Below are 16,897 nucleotides of genomic sequence, written 5' to 3' on the forward strand. Positions count from 1 at the left end.
TCTCCAATGAGCATAAATAAAGGTTCTGTCATGATCCGGTCCGAAAGGGGTTACTCCGGTCTGGGATCCGGTCCGGGATCATTGTTGTCCTGTGTAATGTTCCCTAATCATTTTCACCTGTGTCGAATGTATAAAACTGCCCCGTTCGGATCTGTTCGCCCTCAGGTCTTTGATATGTTACATGTTCACCAACGTCTCGGATGTCTCCCCTGTCCTGTTCCCATTAAACCCCGGTTTCATGACATCATGCCATTGCGTCCTTCTTCCTTGTCCAGTTTCGTCATCGTCCAGTTTCCGTTCACCTGCCTCGTCATGCCTAAAGGTTGTGACAGAAAGACCTGTCCATGCATTTGGACACAGCTGACGCAGCCCCGCTGAGATCAAAGGAGCCGTGACTCACCGTGTGGACGCCGCCAGCTTCCTTGTCCCTGGCCAGCCTTGGCTTCATTTTCCGCAGGGTCCCAACCCCTGCGTCTCAGTCCCGTGTCTGGTGGTGATGAAGGTGAGGAGCGGCCATTCAGCGGGGTGAGCGGCGGGCGCCTGCGGACGAAGTGCCATGACCACACTGGCCCGAAGCCGCCTGCGCAGGACATCCGCCGCTCGTCCATCATGAATACTGGACCAGTCATCCTTCATTTATCATTCATCTCAGCTGTTCTCATCTCTTCTCTTATCTCATCTAATCGTCCACTCGAATCATTAAGACTATGGATTTCCCCCCTCCTTCGTGGACTGCTTTGCCTGGCCCATTAGGGGTTGTGCCTAAGAGGGGGGGTACTGTCATGATCTGGTCCGAAAAGGCTTACATTGATGTCCTGTGTAATGTTCCCTAATCGTTTTCACCTGTGTTGAATGTATAAAACTGCCCTGTTCATTTCAGTTCGCCGTCAGGTCTTTGATATGTTACATGTTCTCCAACGTCTCAGATGTCTCCCCTGTCCTGTGCTTCACCATTAAACCCCGGTTTCATGACGTCGTGCGATTGCGTCCTTCTTCCTTGTCCAGATTTGTCATCGTCTCCGTTCACTCGTGAACTAGGGCCGTGGGATATGGCATAAAATTCAGATTGCGATATAAATTGTGCCATAGACGGTAGAAGGACGGTATATATTGCAATAAATAATAAAACAATAACTGGGACTTTCTGTCACATGCAGTGACATGCAGTCCCTACAGCATTCCAAGATTTTATTTTGTGATTTTAAAAATCATAATGACTTTTTTTCACAGGGCACTGTCAGTACCCAACCGGCCCTGTCAGTACCCAACCGGTACAATGTGTTCGCGGTGGTCCGGATTGGTCACTGACACCCGTGGCATTACTAAACCTGGAAGTGCGCAGTGACTGGCAGATTACTGACAGATTGAAGACTTGAAAAAGTTTTAAGACCTTTAAAGTCTAGGTTTAATAGATTACTGTTAATTTTTTATGATATCTTAGGCAGTATTTGAAACTCAAATTTAGGACTTTTTAAAGATCCACTGGCACCCTGGCATCTGCTCTAATGCCTCGTGCTGCAAGTAGGCATGGTTTCACACAGGTGATGCGAGGAGCAGATATTTCAGCAGTAGGCCGGTATAATCAAAATCTCTCCCGTTGGCCACATTTATATCGCATACCGTTTATATTGTGCAGTCCTAGTCTGACCCAGTCATTTTTTTTGTGGTCAGGTGAGCATGGACTGAACACCAACAGTTTTTCAGCTCATTGTTGCAAATAAAAGCTTCCACACGGGTGAACGAGACCTTATCTCCTGTATTTGAAAATATCATGTGAAGGTATGTAGAAAATTTATGGGACACATTGTGATGCATCGATAATCGTAATCTAATCGAATGGTTCGCACCTCAATCTATAAGGCAATATAATTGGGGAAAAAGACCATAGAAAGTCTTTAAATGCGTGATGTGATTGTTGAATCTGTATGAGAGCAGAGATCAGAAGTTAGGTTTTAGATATGAAGGAATATGGTCTGGTCAGTGAAGCATCACTCTGAAATGTGCTAATGCATTAAAATGCCAGCCGGCGAGAGGGATTAATAATGAATATCAATTTTAAAGCAGAGTTGTAGCCCACTGGCTCTGAGCATTTCTCACCAAGAAAGATTAATTAAATAGAACTTCTTAACTTCTTCTGGAGGAAAAATGGTAACTGTTAATGCTCGGATCTATTTAAGAAGGGTTCTATTTTGTAGAAGGATAAAATTAAATGGAGGTTATTGTTACATTAATGATAGATTGAGTTTGAGGAGAGTTTGGGCCAGGTCTGTTATGATAATAGATAAAAGCATGCTAAAAAAAACTTGTGTGTGAATTAGTGTGTCTCTGCTTTTACATCTCCATGTTGGAGGAAATGATGTATTCCAGGATCATCGTGCTCTTTGTGTAAAATATTTGAATTAAAGGCCTTTTCAAGCATCCATGTAAGTATAAATTGTCATGATTTAAAAAGATCATTGTGCTTCAGTGTCATATAAGGATGCACCCCTATATAGATTTGCAATAAGTTATCGGATGAGCCTTTTGTCCAAAGATAAGGGCATATTAAACAAAAACATATTAATAATCTAACATATGATAAAACAATGTGGGAATCAATAGTGGATAGATCAGTCTTTCCTGACATCCCCATTAAATGATCTGCTATGCCCTCTGCTTCCAATTTGATTAAAAAACCTGATAGAATGTAATTTACAGAATGTCAGTGAGTCAGTGGAAAAGCATTTTCTTGCTATCCAGACCAGTAGCAGTCATCAAGGCCAGAGTCACAAAATATAGGTTGCCCACACAACTGCCTTTTAATCGTAATGTATTGGGACTGCTGTAGAATGTAGAGCATTAAACCTTTATTTCTGTACATTTAGTTCGTGACATGAAACAGTCTGATATTAAGCTGACCATTTTTAGTCCTGTCACTTGTTTTATATTGTGTTGTGCACTGCATCAGTATAGTCAGGGGTTCTCTGTTTGGTAGCTTTCAGTGCTTGTTTCTGTGTGTCTTCATGGCTCCTACCCGATGAAAGTGATTGGTTCACTGTGAAGAAGACGTGACTCCTGCTTGAAAGACTAATGCAAAGTCCTACTGTGTGGGGCCCTGGCTGTTTCCCCAGCAAATGGGTCTCCTCCTTCCTTTCCATCTGTTCCCCCTGGCTGTTCCCAGAAGACCCAGCATGGGGCTGTAGGCTATGGAGCGGTCAGCTAGGTCACATAGCAACAGGGCTCGAATGCACAGTGTCCTGTTTAATGCCACCCTGAGGACCGGAGGCCACTGTGGGTGGGGGTAGGATCGAAAATCGCACAGGAAAGTGCAACTGTTGAAGTCACACCCACCCCAGTGATCTCCTGCAGCCCTTCCTGGTACAGAGATAAATTCATAATATGGCCATTAATATAGCTCACCGGGCAGGGGAGAATAGATTAATGATTCACGACTGGAAGAGTCTACTGTATTAAATTGCTGGAGGGGCTTCATTAAGTTAAGCACACTGTAGGTTATCATCAGCAGAGAGACTGGTTGACATTTATGTACTAATCCCATCTTATGTATGCATATAGGCCTCGGTAAGTGTGTGTTGATACAATAAACCAAACCAAATGTGATATATTGCATTCTTTATCACACTTCCAATCACGTCTGAAGACCGGCTGAGATTTTTATATTTTTTTACCGCCAATGCTAAATTCTGTAACTTTAGTTTTACGCTTGCCTAAGCCTGTTATTTGCCGCACACTCTGTAGTTTGCTTTGCCTTTACTTTGCCCGCTCGAGTGTGGATTTCCAGACTGAAGTGTCTCTCTCTGAATTTGAGATGATGGAGGTATGCTTTTGCCCTTGCTTGGTGTCCAATTTCCTTTCCTCTCGTAAGCCCCGGAACAAATGCTTCCTATCAGTCCAATCAACCAGACTGTGAGAGATGGCTGAGGCCCGTCCACTTCAGATATGGAGCCCACAACAGAATGCTGTATGGCTGTATTACAGATCACATCTATTAGAGAGCTAAACTAGACCGGGCTTTTGTGCCTGGCATCATTTAAATTACCCACTGATCACTAATTCATGCTAGGCCATCATACAGCACTAAAAGGCAGTAAAAAAGTCGGAAATATGATGTCCTAACTCTCTTCTTCATTCAGAGGGGAGTTTTGGGTGTGGCTTGTCACACCACCTCACCTTAAAAATGACTGCAAGATTTATAGATTTATGGTATGATGATGCATGTACTTGTTAAACCTAATTAAACCAGTGAACCTGCATGCAGTTTGCATGGAATGTATGTAAATTGCAGGATAAATCAAAATAACAGTGTGCCATCAATCCTTTCAGAAATTTGGCAGTCTGTGCACTCAAGGTAAAAAATGCTCCTAAGATGACCAAAATAAAGCCTTTTTGCATTAAAAATGGTGCTCTGTGTTTTATTTAGAGCATCATTGTAATGGTAGTTATTCACTAAACTTTTCTTCAGTGCACACCTTTGATAGATTAGAATATATAGAGTGCTAGCTTGCTAAATAGCCAACTAACCAGCTAACACATTCTGTTTACTTGCAGATAATTTCTGGTTAGGCTGGTAAATTATGCATTGAAAATCTGGCCAGATGTTGATGAACGTGCCTCACGCTGCTGTTTCTTCTTTTTAACGTTTTTCTTCCAACTGTGTGGACCTTAGAGTCAATATCTCCCCACATCCTGATGAGGCTTAGCGTAATGGACATCAATGGGCAGTAATCTGCTAGTTTTAGAAGTGGCCTTGGTCCTGCTGCTCAGCACGCCCCGAGCCCTCTCTAAAAGCAAGACAAACAGCGACTAGCAGAAATGAGCAATATCAAACCTCACAGCCACCCCCATGAGACCAGTATCTCCTCCGCATTTTCTCAAACGTCTGTGTTAGTCTAATTTGCTGTGATGGCGCTCACGCCTCGTCCGTAGATTAGTCTCTAGAGGAAGAGGGATTTGAGATAATGTGGCCGCCACTCCAATGAAACAGTGTTTTGATTGCTATTAAGAAATGCAATATCTGCCGAGTGCAGGCCACTGGTTGCGATTAACTGGTCATAATAGAAAAGTAGCCCTTTAGTGAATATAATTAAAGCCAACATGCTTGATCATGTAAAACAGGTTATTAAAGTTGCCAGATTCAAAGTATGTTTGTTTTTTTACATGGCCAAGAAATTGAAGAGCGATCACCAATCTGGGCGCACTTTCCTTTCAATCCATTTTAATCTCTTAATAAAGTAAGAGATTTGTTCCTCCACACTGGGACTGTGCCTTTGTTTCCTTGGAGGTTGTTGTTTAAATTCCTCTTTTGTAATGTCTCTTAAAAAACTCATTACGTTCCTGCCTCAAATGAATAGGTAGTTAAAAAGTGAGCAAACCAATTACACAACTTTACACAACTCAGGGATTTTGCGTAAAGAGCGTGTAGACGTGTGGCTTCCTCCTTTCTGGTTTGCAAAGGAGCGTGCTGTTTTTGTTTAAAATAAATCAATAAGAATTGGAGTATTGAAAATGTCTTAGACAAAGTAATTTCTGCATACTATCTGTACTTTTATCTTTTTTTAATCATATTTAAATAATGCCCGCAGGACTTTCTGGCTGCAAAGGACTCACACTGGGATACGTTCTTGGATTTTTTTTGTAAAAATAAAAACCTTTTTGTTTGTTTGTTTGTTTGTTTATTTGGTCCTGGATAAACTGTGGGGAATTGGTGTAAAAATCTTTCTAAATAAATACACAACAGGACAATTTAACACTTGGGGTGCCGCCCCCTTGAATGTGCACTAATAAAATTATATGATATCCAAGATAATGATTATAATTCCAAAGTTGCAGCAGTGCCCCCAACAGCTTAATCACCTAGTTTACCACAAGCACCCCTCGCACACACACCACCATCACAACCCTCATTTTTGAGACACATTCTGCCCGGTTCACAGCCGTATTGAGTATACGCAATTAGCGTTAGCCCACTCCGATAATCACCACACGTGGCCATTTAAAGTGCTCGTGTAATGTGTTCCTTTAGAAATAAGTAATTTGGGAGCCTCTCTTTGGCTCGAAGGCATCTGGACACTGCCGTTTTAATTAGTTTCAATTTTCAGAGCTGTCATTTATCCTTTATTAAAGAGTCATAACCATAAAAATGCAGTTTTTTTTGCAGAGGCTTTGTTAGCAACAGGTAAAAGTTGTAAATGCATCTTAATTATCAGCAGTGAATGGAAACAGCCCTATGCAGCAAATAACTCATTTTTGATAATTATCAACGGTGGTATGTGAGGAAATTAGTTATGTGCGTGCCATTATTGCTGTTAAAATTTATGGGATAATTTCATGTTGAGTAAAATTTGTATATAAGTAACTGTTCCTCTGTCATTGGCTCTTATGTCTCCTCAACAGAGTATCTCAGTCCTGATGCCTAAAAAATCATGTCATCTGTTTTTCTTGCCACATGAAGATGGTATACCAACGTCTTCAGATTTGCTATAAATTCTAATTAGTGCAGATTGTCAGCCATTAAGTTGAACTCATTTGGGAAGCCAGCTGGCCTGGCCCCACATTCAGCACAGTAAGGACTTTTACTTCCTGAGCTTTTCCACCTCTGCTTCCACATGACACCACAGGGTCACAAGGCTTCAGGAAAACATCTGTTTCTCTACAGCGTGAACATAAAACAGTACAAAACACTGCTGCCTCCATTTTCAGGGCACATTTTCATCTTTATGCATCATTTTGCTGGTGTTTTTTTGTCTGATATGATGAGCAGGACTCATTGTTAATCTGGCATCTGCTGTTGCTATTTTGCATTTGGCTAGTTTGGCTGCATAGTGTCAATAAATATATAGCTACCATTATGTGTGCTACAGTTGCAAATGAATCCAAAGGCTCATCCTCAGTATAACTACTGCTTTTTTCCAGATTAACATTGGTTGCAAGGGTCAGGAACATATCACCATATAGGGCATGCATCCACACCAGCAGGTGGAGATGGAGAGAAGGGAGACTTGGAACTCCTGGTTACATTATATTTTGTAGGAATGTGTAATGCCTGGTGGTAAAGTTCATGCTAAGTTATAGTTCAATTTAAATGAAATGTCACAGTAAAGTGTCATGCAGACGTGTCAAAGTCAGCTGACATTGAAAGCCGAAAATATTTTGCATCGTGCTCACGTTGTGCGAAATCAAATTGAGTCTGTGAAATTATGCTGCCAGGTTAAATGGATCTTATGCAGTTGTGCTATTGCTTAAGATAAGTATTAAACATGAAGATAGTCCTCCAGACTATGGTAATATGGGGAATGCTGAAGCATATATATATATATATATGGTTTTTTTTTTTTTTCGTCTTTTCATATTTCATATCTGTATAGCAGTCTGGCCTCCGTGCATGAAGCGTGCCCATAAATTCTAAAAGTAATGGATCTGTCTTCCTTAGTTCAGCACTTTACTTTTCCCTAAGTATCCCCCTGATTTATTTCAGCCACGAAATGGGAGGAAAAGGCGGTGTTTTGATGCCAGCAGGGATTTAAAAGGATTGATAGTTATTAAACATTGAGTTCAAAGCAATGCTTCCTCAGAAGGTGCCCTTAAATGCATTTTAAGCATTAAACTCCTCTGCAAAAAGGTTCCTTAATGAGGAGTGTGTGCTCGACTCTGCCCTTCACTTCACTCGCTCACTAACTCTCTCCCTCCTAATAGTCGCACACACTGACACTCAGATAGTACACTCAGCAGCATTGCAGTGTGTTCGAACGGAAGAAGCAGGAACTGTTGCAGTAGATGTTTCTGCATAGGGTTGGACTTGGTTCTGTGACATGCTTTCAGGCCTCCATAATAAATATGACAAATTACTGTATAATAGAAAACATGGCACATATTTCAATAGGATGATCTTGTGCGATTGAAATTGGTGAGACTATTTATACAATGATCCGCAATAATATTATGACCAATGACAGATGACTCAAATTATATTGATTATTTCATTACAGCGGTACTTGGCAGGGGGTGAGATATATAAGGAGCATGAAACATTTTGATGTCTTGGAAGTAGAAAGATTGATATCCAAATCAACAGCTCTGGTGATATGTTCCTGGTTGGAACCTACCAAATGTGGTCCAAGTCAGGAGGACAAATTAAAGAGCTAATGTAGCTCAAACAGCTGTAATAGGTCATGAGGGTTCCATTAGAACACTCATGCAGTGGTGGCCTAGCTAGTAAGGAAGGGATTCATAATCAGTAACTTCAAATCCTAGTGTCACTGAGGTCCCTTTGAGCAAGGACCCGTCCTCATAAACTGTTCGACTGTTCCATTTTTTAGTTCCATCACGCAAGACTCTGAAGAGCCAGAGGGTAATTTAATGTTTTTGTAGAAAAACGCTGAAATGACTTCCTGTTTGCGCCAAATATCGGCGCTGTCCTCCTCATCCCGCCTCTCTCCTCCTCATTGGCATTTAAAGCTACACACACCAAAATTTCGCATATTGGGGAAATCTCATTGTGGGACTGGCTTAAGATGTTTTAGTATTAGGGCACCACTATGACCACTATATAAAAGCCCCCCAAAAAAATCCTGATAGGGGACATTTAAAGGATCTTGGTACCTGATACCTCAGCATACCTTAGTAGTATCCATGACTACATGGGTAAGGGCTGTTATTGCAACAAAAGGGAGACCAACTCAGTGTCAGACATGAATACTGCAATATGTTTTGTTGGTCCCTAAAAAGACTCACTGCAACAAAAAAATCGAAACAAAGTTTGCAATGTTGACAATTCTTGATTAGTTTAATGCCCATGCCCAGAAATGTTATCTTAGCGACTCGGAGAGACGTGTTTGTGCTGATAAATGGTGAGTCAGGCACAGCTTTCAGATGAGCTTAATCTGAGTTATGGCTGTGTTTGTGCTTTGGGCACAGGAGTACGTCCTCATGCTAACTCTGATTCTGAACTTTTTTTGCTTTTTACAAGGAATTTTATGTGCTTTCATGCCACTGAGGGAAGAGTCAGTGGCTCTGGATACAAAGTCAATAGGGTCACAGCACATCAAATTGGCAACATCCGTGGCCAACAGGTGCAGCGTTCTACTTTCTGGACCCTTCCGGACTCTGTGTTGACCACGGTTTCAGGCAACAGAAAGTCAAACACTAGCAGTGGGATTGGCTCACAAGAAGCACATGGCAATTTAGTCCCAGTCCTGCCCTTTATCACAATGATGCCATCCTGAATGCAAAGGCTGGGACAGTGTGATCTGGCTTGTCCCACCAGGCATATTGGGTGTATGTAGACATGATGGACAAGCTAGTCACAGGTGAAGAGATCTCAGTAATATATAGGTACAAGACGTCACCAATGGCACTTTCAGAACTGTCTGAAATAGTCTATTCTGTGATCCAGTAGGATTCTGTGTGAATGGGGTACCTAGTGCATTAGTATTAATCACATTTTCGTTACAGACATATGCAAAGCTAAAGAATATTTTCAAAATGTGAGAACCCTTTTTGAGAACCACAGTGAGTACCACCTATGTGCCATTATGGCATTAAAACAGCCTGTGGTCCCACTTAACTACTTTACACACGTGAATTACACATGTGAGACTCCTGACATACCACTAGAACTAGCCTGACAATGACCGCCTTATGAACCACATTTTAAGAGCCACAGCTCTACATTTTGACAGGTTTATTTCTGTCAACCAATCTAGCTGTTGTTATTTTATCAGCAACCCTATCTGTCATATACCAGGCACATGATGCAAGCTATTATGGAAAAGAATGACCCCTGTACATCAGACCCCTGTACATGTAATAGTTGGGTAATAGTTTTTAAGTGAAACTTTTATAATATCATGACTCTTTGTTGCCTGCCATATTATCTGTAAATGCAAAAAAAATTCTACCATTATAATTTGGCAAAATATGAGGCCAGTTTTGCACACTTTGATGGTTAATGGAAACACACCTTATGAGCATGGATTTATATATTTTTTACTAAAAAGCTTGTGCTACAGTCATTCGTTTCCTAGGAGTCCATATTTTGCCTCAATCAAGTGTCCAGACAGACCTTGGCAGTGGCATGTGACTGAAACCATGTGCATTGAGGACAGATCTCTATCCGCTCATTGTGTACAATCAATAACACTGACGCATCTCAGGAAATGGCATTATCTGCTTCAAAAGGGCACCTTGCTCCACCATCCAACTGCAGCGATGATTGTTCATTTCCTTTGGCTCGTTGCACGTAATTAGGAAGCAGACGATAGGGATTTGTCATTATGTGTCCCCAGATATCCGTGCGGCGGAGGAATCCGAACCTGCCTATCCGTAAGAGTGGGTCTTGAGTAACGAAATATTCATGCTTTGAAGCCAATTACTTTGTTTGGATTTGTGGTAAGTGCTGTTTATTAGCACCGTGACGGTAATGTCCGCCTAAATGATATCCGCTTGGAGGATGCTCCGCTGGGAAATGAAGAGCAGAGAGGATGGAGGCGAGAGGCCGCTGTTCAAACGGAAACGTTTCTAATCAGCCGCGTGTTGGTCTGATGTCAAGAGGAATGGGCAGCTGTCAGCGGAGTTTATGTGTTTGTTTAGTTGACTATTTTATTTGTTGTTTTTGTTTTGTATTTGTTTTGTTTTATTTTGCATATTTGCCATTTTTTGGAAGGACAAACACAGGGAGGGTGACAGTACGAAGCTTTTCTGTTTGACACCCTCTCAGTCTGACAACACAGGCATGGCTGGAGAGAGAAGTTGGCCTCCAATGAAAGGAACAACATGGGCACATAAACTGCTGGTCTGGCCCGGACAATTACACCAAGGCCAGACCAATAACCTTGAAGTGTTATTAGCTCACAGGACAGAACAAACTGAGGGAAGCAAAGGAACCAGAAGAGTGAAACCCAATCGGCTGTCATCCGAAGCCTCTTCTAGCCTTACTCCATTTTCATCTACTTCCTCTTTGTCTTTCTGTCCCCTGTCCCTCACTTTCTCCTTGACTACTGTGCTGCTGCCAGGCTAAAAGCAACCCAGAGGTCTGGCAGAGATGGAGCTTAAACCAGGGCCCTTCCTTGGCCGGTCGGGGCTGCCGGCGGCCTCGCCTCTGGCCCCGCCCTCTCCATGGTACCGGAAGGGACATGGAAATCCAGGCCTGTGCTCTTTCTCCCTGTCTTTTTTTTTCTTTCTGTGCTCTTCGTTCCTTGTCTGTTCCCTTATTTTTCTCACTCCTTCAGTCCCTCCACGTCCAGCTGCCCCCTTTCTTTTTCTGTCAATTGAATTTTCAATTTGAGAGGCTTTACTGGCAGGACCATATTCAGTTACTGAAGCAGATGCGCCTACCAAACTGAGCGTCTATTGCGAAGGGACAATTAATTAAGGTATTATGAAACTCATATATTGTTGATTTCTGTTACAATAGAAAATTCTGGGAGAACTGGAAAAATCGAGTTCTCCCTGTCTCTCTCTCTCTCGTGAGGTTGTGAGTTTTACTTGGACATGTAACAGTTCAGCTTGGAAGTGTGTGCGTGTGTGTGTGTCCTGCAATGGCATGATGGATGGACTCTGTTTGTGCTCCTGTCTCTGCCCCCTGATTCCGGCGGCGCACTCTAATAGAGGAAATGTGAAGCCACGCAGTTTCCCGCCAAAACCCACCCCACCGCGAGCCATCCTACTGCACTCCTCTCATTTATTTCCATCATGCACTACCATGGATTACTCCAAATATAGGGAGGTGCATCTACAGAGGAAATAAATGATGTATGGCTTCCTGTGTTGCGCCTGTGCAAATGAGACCCGGAGGGGAAACGCTGCGTGTGCACTGTTTTGGAGAATTTAACGGCTTACTCTTATTTAAAAGCCATGCAGGAATTGCATCAATGCCTCGGCTGTTTTCTGGTGCGTGTGTCGGCTCAGCAAAGCTTAGGCTGCAGGATTTCTCCTAATGGTCCGTTCACCATTTTATCACCTGATTTTCTCTGTAAACGTCTCAATTGGACAGTTATTAAATGATGGAATGATGAAGCCTCCAAAGCCTTAAATCGACCCCCTGACCCTGGCAGCTGTAAATTGATTCATTGTTTGTCAAGGCTTTTGTCATATTTCTGAATAGGGTTCATTACAGTGTGCTCAATGGCGTGAGGTCTGTGGTTGACCTGGTGATACTGGAACCATGCAGCACCACCTAGTGTCCATTTTTGCACACAATAAATAATAATAAAATAAATGTAAAAAATAAAAACAAGCGAGCAGAAATTTCCATTGGTCATAACATCTCCAGATAGCCAGATTTCACAAGCAGTTTCTGTCGTCAATCGGGATTGGCTGTGATTGGCATATATCAATATCTTTTCACCTTCTTCTGCTAATTTAACTGTAAAAAGTTTACATCTAGTATTAGCATCTGCCACTTTGCTAATGTTGTTGGATCGAGCAACATCTGTAGTCTCTCACTGATAATCTTTGGCTGAAAAAGAATGTACATATGCTGCTAAAACCACACTATTTATATTAAAAGTAAGCTTAGAAAGATATTTATTTTTAATATATTTAGCCTTTTTGTGTTTTTGTACTACATGAAGTATTATATGTTTGGAGACTAATTTATTTTCTTCTCTCTCTTTTCTTTTTGCGCTGCGATTGAATGACGGGACACTGAACCTATTAAAGGTAAGCATTTTGTTTTTTAGACAGGCATAAGTCTTTACAGTAGAGTCCTCCACAATTTATTGAGCACCTTTAAATCTCCATCTGCAGGATAATATTATGTGCCCAGACTGAAGGCACATTTGGGCTAGTCCACAACCACATGACTCGAACTACCGCATGACTTTGAGAACGCCTTTCTCAGCCTCACGTAACATGGTACATGTGCACATAGCCAGAAGTAACGGCGAGACAAATTCCACCTCTACTGGTGGCTGGAGATGTTGATCACCTTGCCAGGAAGTTCAGGCAACACTTGTCTCATGTAGTTAGGCCAGTAAGGTAGCTTACAGAGGCAACCCTGGCATCCCCAAAATGTCCCTGGGGGTCTTAACATTCTTTTTGAGCTGCACAACCCAAAACGTAACGACTTGTGACAGAAAGAGGCCAAGCTGAAACCCGTGAGGCGAAAAATCTCTCCAACATTCTCTTGCCCGTAGGGAAAAAAAAAAAACGTAATTGTGCCACATCATTGCAAAACATTTTGTGGGTTTTTGTTCAACAGCCATTGTCATTACGTAGGTTACACACTCACATGTATTTATTCATTTATTTATAGGACCATGAAAAGACAGCAGCAGAACAGTCTGTGCGGTAGGGAATGACAGGGTTTCTGGTAATGAACGTCTCCGCAGCCTCAGTTAAGGACGGACGGGAAGATTTTTTGTGTCATTACGGCTCTAGCCGTTCAGATCTGCTTTCTGCTCCAAATCAGCGCAGCATCGCTTAATAAGCCTCCGTATGGCCAAATAGTGATTATTTCCAGGCCTTTGCTGACGGTGATTAAAGCTGGTGGTGTGTGTCAGTGTGTGTGTGTGTGTGTGTCGAAAAAGCTACAATTTACCCAGATCATTGAGGAAAGTGTTTTGAGGTGGTGTGGTTGGGGTCAGAGGCCAAGGCAAGCATGGCCAGATTCTGTAAACCTCTGCCTGTGAAAATGGGCCTCGTGGGCCGCCGTTTAGATTATAAGTCGGGGGAGAGGTCCTTGTTTCGTCTCTCTCCCCCTTTTTTCCTCCATCCGTCTCGTTAAAGAGCCCAAAATAAATGGAATGCTCTTCCCGTGCCGTCCTCCTCCGCGCCGATGAGCGATGACTTAAACACCCAGCTAAAATTCCTCTTCCCCATTACGACCCTCCCTACTCGTCCCTGTGCTCTCTGGGTGAGTGAAACCGAAGGAAGAGGCGAGAGGCGTTGTGACGTTGGTGGTGCCTGTTTTCCATTTCCATTTTTATTTTATATGTATTTTTATCCAGCACATATAGATGTGGTAAATATGCCTTTGGGGTGTTTAATGAGAGTGTGACGTGACAACGCGGTTGCACCCCCCCCTTTTCTCTAGCATCGCCCGGGAGCCTGTGAGATGCTCCTCAACGTCACGCCGAGAGAAATGAGCTGCTACTCTAGCAGGCAGACGGGCACCACACCATTAATCCTGCCCTTCGATGCACGCGCTAATGCTCAGAAGTGGGTTAGAAAACGACGAGGGGACGAGTGTATTGCCCCATCTCCCACCCCCCCACCCCCTCTCACACACACATAAAAGTAACTACTAAAAAGAAATTACCAGTCCCAATTTAGCTTAACACAGACTGGCTGTGATTCTGGTTTCTTATTTTCTAATTAATTGATTTAATGTAATTAATTTTGCTTCATTTAGGGTCTTGGCCACATTTCATGTACTGGCTTAGCAAATTAAAGCGGGACAGGCAGGGTGACATTTCCCTACTGACCTTTTTAGCAGATCTGACCAGATAAATTGAGTTATTCAGTAGGGGGGTCAGATCTCCGACTGTCCAAGCATCACGTCACTGTCCAAGAGTGACGATGTCTTGAGCGGAGTCTGGAGCGGGGTGAACAGGAAGTATGGAAGGAGCGGGGAAGTATGGGAAACGAGAGGCGCAGGAAGATGGCAGAGGGTGACAGTGAGGAGAGATGGAGTGCTCTGTAGAATATTGATGTTTTTTCAGAGATGAGAAGAATGTTCTAAAGTAGGGGGGGGTCATTTTTTATTTTAGCGGGGGGAGTGACAGCTGGATGCATTGGTGCAGAGTTTGAGCAGCCACATCCACCCTCAACAACCCTGTCCTCAATACCCCCTCATCCCATCTCACACACACACGCAGCCAGCCAACGGCGCCATCCTCAGCCGCAATGGCCAACATGGACACAAAATTGTTTTCCTTTTAAAAACAAAAGTCTTTCATTCTGTGCATAGATGAAAAAAGACTAGAGAACAAAAAGTGCATTATATCTGTCTCTTTTAAAGAAACCTCTAAAGAAACAACACAACAAAAAGAACATAATAAATAAATAAAAAGGAAACATTGTTGGAGGAAAGATTTACGCCTACACTTCTGGGAATTTCTTTCTTTCTTTAAATGCATGTCACCGTTTCTGGACTGAACTGATTATTTCATTTCCAGATGACTCTGTGTTCTGTGTAATATTTTTTGGCGGGAATTTTTGGTTCTATAACCCTCTGTCCCTGTGTACTGGCACGTCCAAATGGGAGGACTTCCTGTCCCGAGTGGTGATAAGCCCTCTATTTTTTTTTTTACTCAAGTGAATGCCACCAGACTGTGGGTCAGTCCCAGTCAGACTAATCCTCTGGGCCATGGGGGGATGTATGGCACTGGGCCCAGGCCCAGCGGTCAGTCTTATGGGTGCCAGTCCAACGAATAGCTTATCACGTCCAGATCCTAACCTGGGAAGAGGAATCAGCCAGTTAGCAGCTCTTCAGAGGATTTAACTGATTCTCTGGTTGTCTGCCCAGTCCTGGCCCTCTGTAGTCTTTCAATAAACACTATCATTGGGTACCTCCAGGAGACATGAGGCCATTTTTACTCAGTGCTATATGCATTTTAGGAAAGGACAAACCTATCTACCGACTTGGAAGAATCAGTTTACTGTGTCAGAGTAAACACAGACTGCACACAGCAGAAGAACCAGTTGCAAACCAAATCCTGTAGTACAACTTTTGATTGAGCCTGCCTGCTCAGTTATTTGCTTGTTTTGGGGGTTTTAGTCAGGTTGCTTACCTGTTATGTGGATATAGACTTGTAGGAAATCATTCATTTGTATTCTGATTTGGGGAGAGATCAACATTATTGCAATTATTCTTGTTTTTGCAATCTTCTTTTTTAATTTTTTTTTTTTACACTTTTAGACAATTTCAGTTACTGTGAAAAAGTTTAATTAGTTTCACTGTTGCCTATAACTGTTGTACAGCACTATACATTGCTATATGTTTAACAATGCTTAACTATAATTTAGATATCTCTGGACCACAGACACTACTAGCGCAAACATGCAGGTAAACTCTCTAAAAAAAAAAAAGGTTAATTATTTAATGTTCCCAAACACTTATAAAGCACTAGGAAAATATTCTTTTCTACTTTGTCGTTTGGTTTGATGTCATTAGTGTTTTAAGAAACCAACACACACTGGCCCTGGATGGTCTATTCGAAGGTCCATTTATGCTGTTTTTCTCATAGCTGGTTTGGTTTGCGGTTTTAGCAACTCAGGTACAGTATTTATTGCGGAGAGCGAGACAGAGAGGGTTTGAGAGAAGCGGAATGAGAAAAACATCAACAGATAGAATAGCAGACATGGAGTCTGCCCCAACAGTCTCTGGTGGTTTTAGCCGCCTCGTCTACATGGATTCTCCGTATTGGTCACCTGGGGCCTGCTAGCGAGGCTCTGCCAATTAAATTAGATGGCCACCGAACTAGACTCCGGCTTCTCTGACTGCATCCTGTTTACCGGCGGTCCCCATGGACCCCGCTACGCAACGCTCCGCTGTGTACAATAATTGTATTTAGGACACTGGTGCCTACCAGAATATTCTGGAAACACAAGGGTGGATGAATAAATACAAGCAGGAAGACTCAGAAAGAGAGAGAGAGAGAGATCTTAGCAATACAGCCCCGAAACTTTATTACCCAAGAGGCTTTGCAAGCTGGAAGGAGGCGGGGAAGAGGTTTGGTCCGATGCCCGTCAGCACACAAGGTCACCGCTTGTAAAACAGTAACGCTGTTAAATGTGGTGGCAGCTCAGGTCATTCAAAAGGGCTTAATGCTCTTTAAAATACATTATGCAGTACAGTGTAATGTGTGGGTTAGGAAATACAAGAATACATTTATTTTGCTCCCCTTTGTAGGTCATGTATATAGTACTAGTGCTTTAAATAGTAATAACAATAATT

The 16,897-nt window shown here is 42.5% G+C and overlaps 1 protein-coding gene across 4 annotated transcripts in view; it reads left to right on the forward strand.

The window, feature by feature from the left end:
- cadm2a (cell adhesion molecule 2a) overlaps positions 1–16,897 on the forward strand; it is a 301,114-nt gene that overhangs the window by 156,701 nt on the left and 127,516 nt on the right. The window contains exon 1 of one of the 4 annotated variants that reach the window (XM_028984404.1): positions 12,578–12,657. The exons of the other annotated variants lie outside the window; for them this stretch is intronic. The gene's annotated coding sequence lies outside the window, so the exon portion shown is untranslated. Of the gene's footprint in view, positions 1–12,577; positions 12,658–16,897 lie in introns of those variants that run through there. 4 annotated transcript variants of the gene reach the window in all.

This window comes from Denticeps clupeoides, chromosome 6 (genome assembly GCF_900700375.1).
Source record: "Denticeps clupeoides chromosome 6, fDenClu1.1, whole genome shotgun sequence".
Classification (NCBI taxonomy): domain Eukaryota; kingdom Metazoa; phylum Chordata; class Actinopteri; order Clupeiformes; family Denticipitidae; genus Denticeps; species Denticeps clupeoides.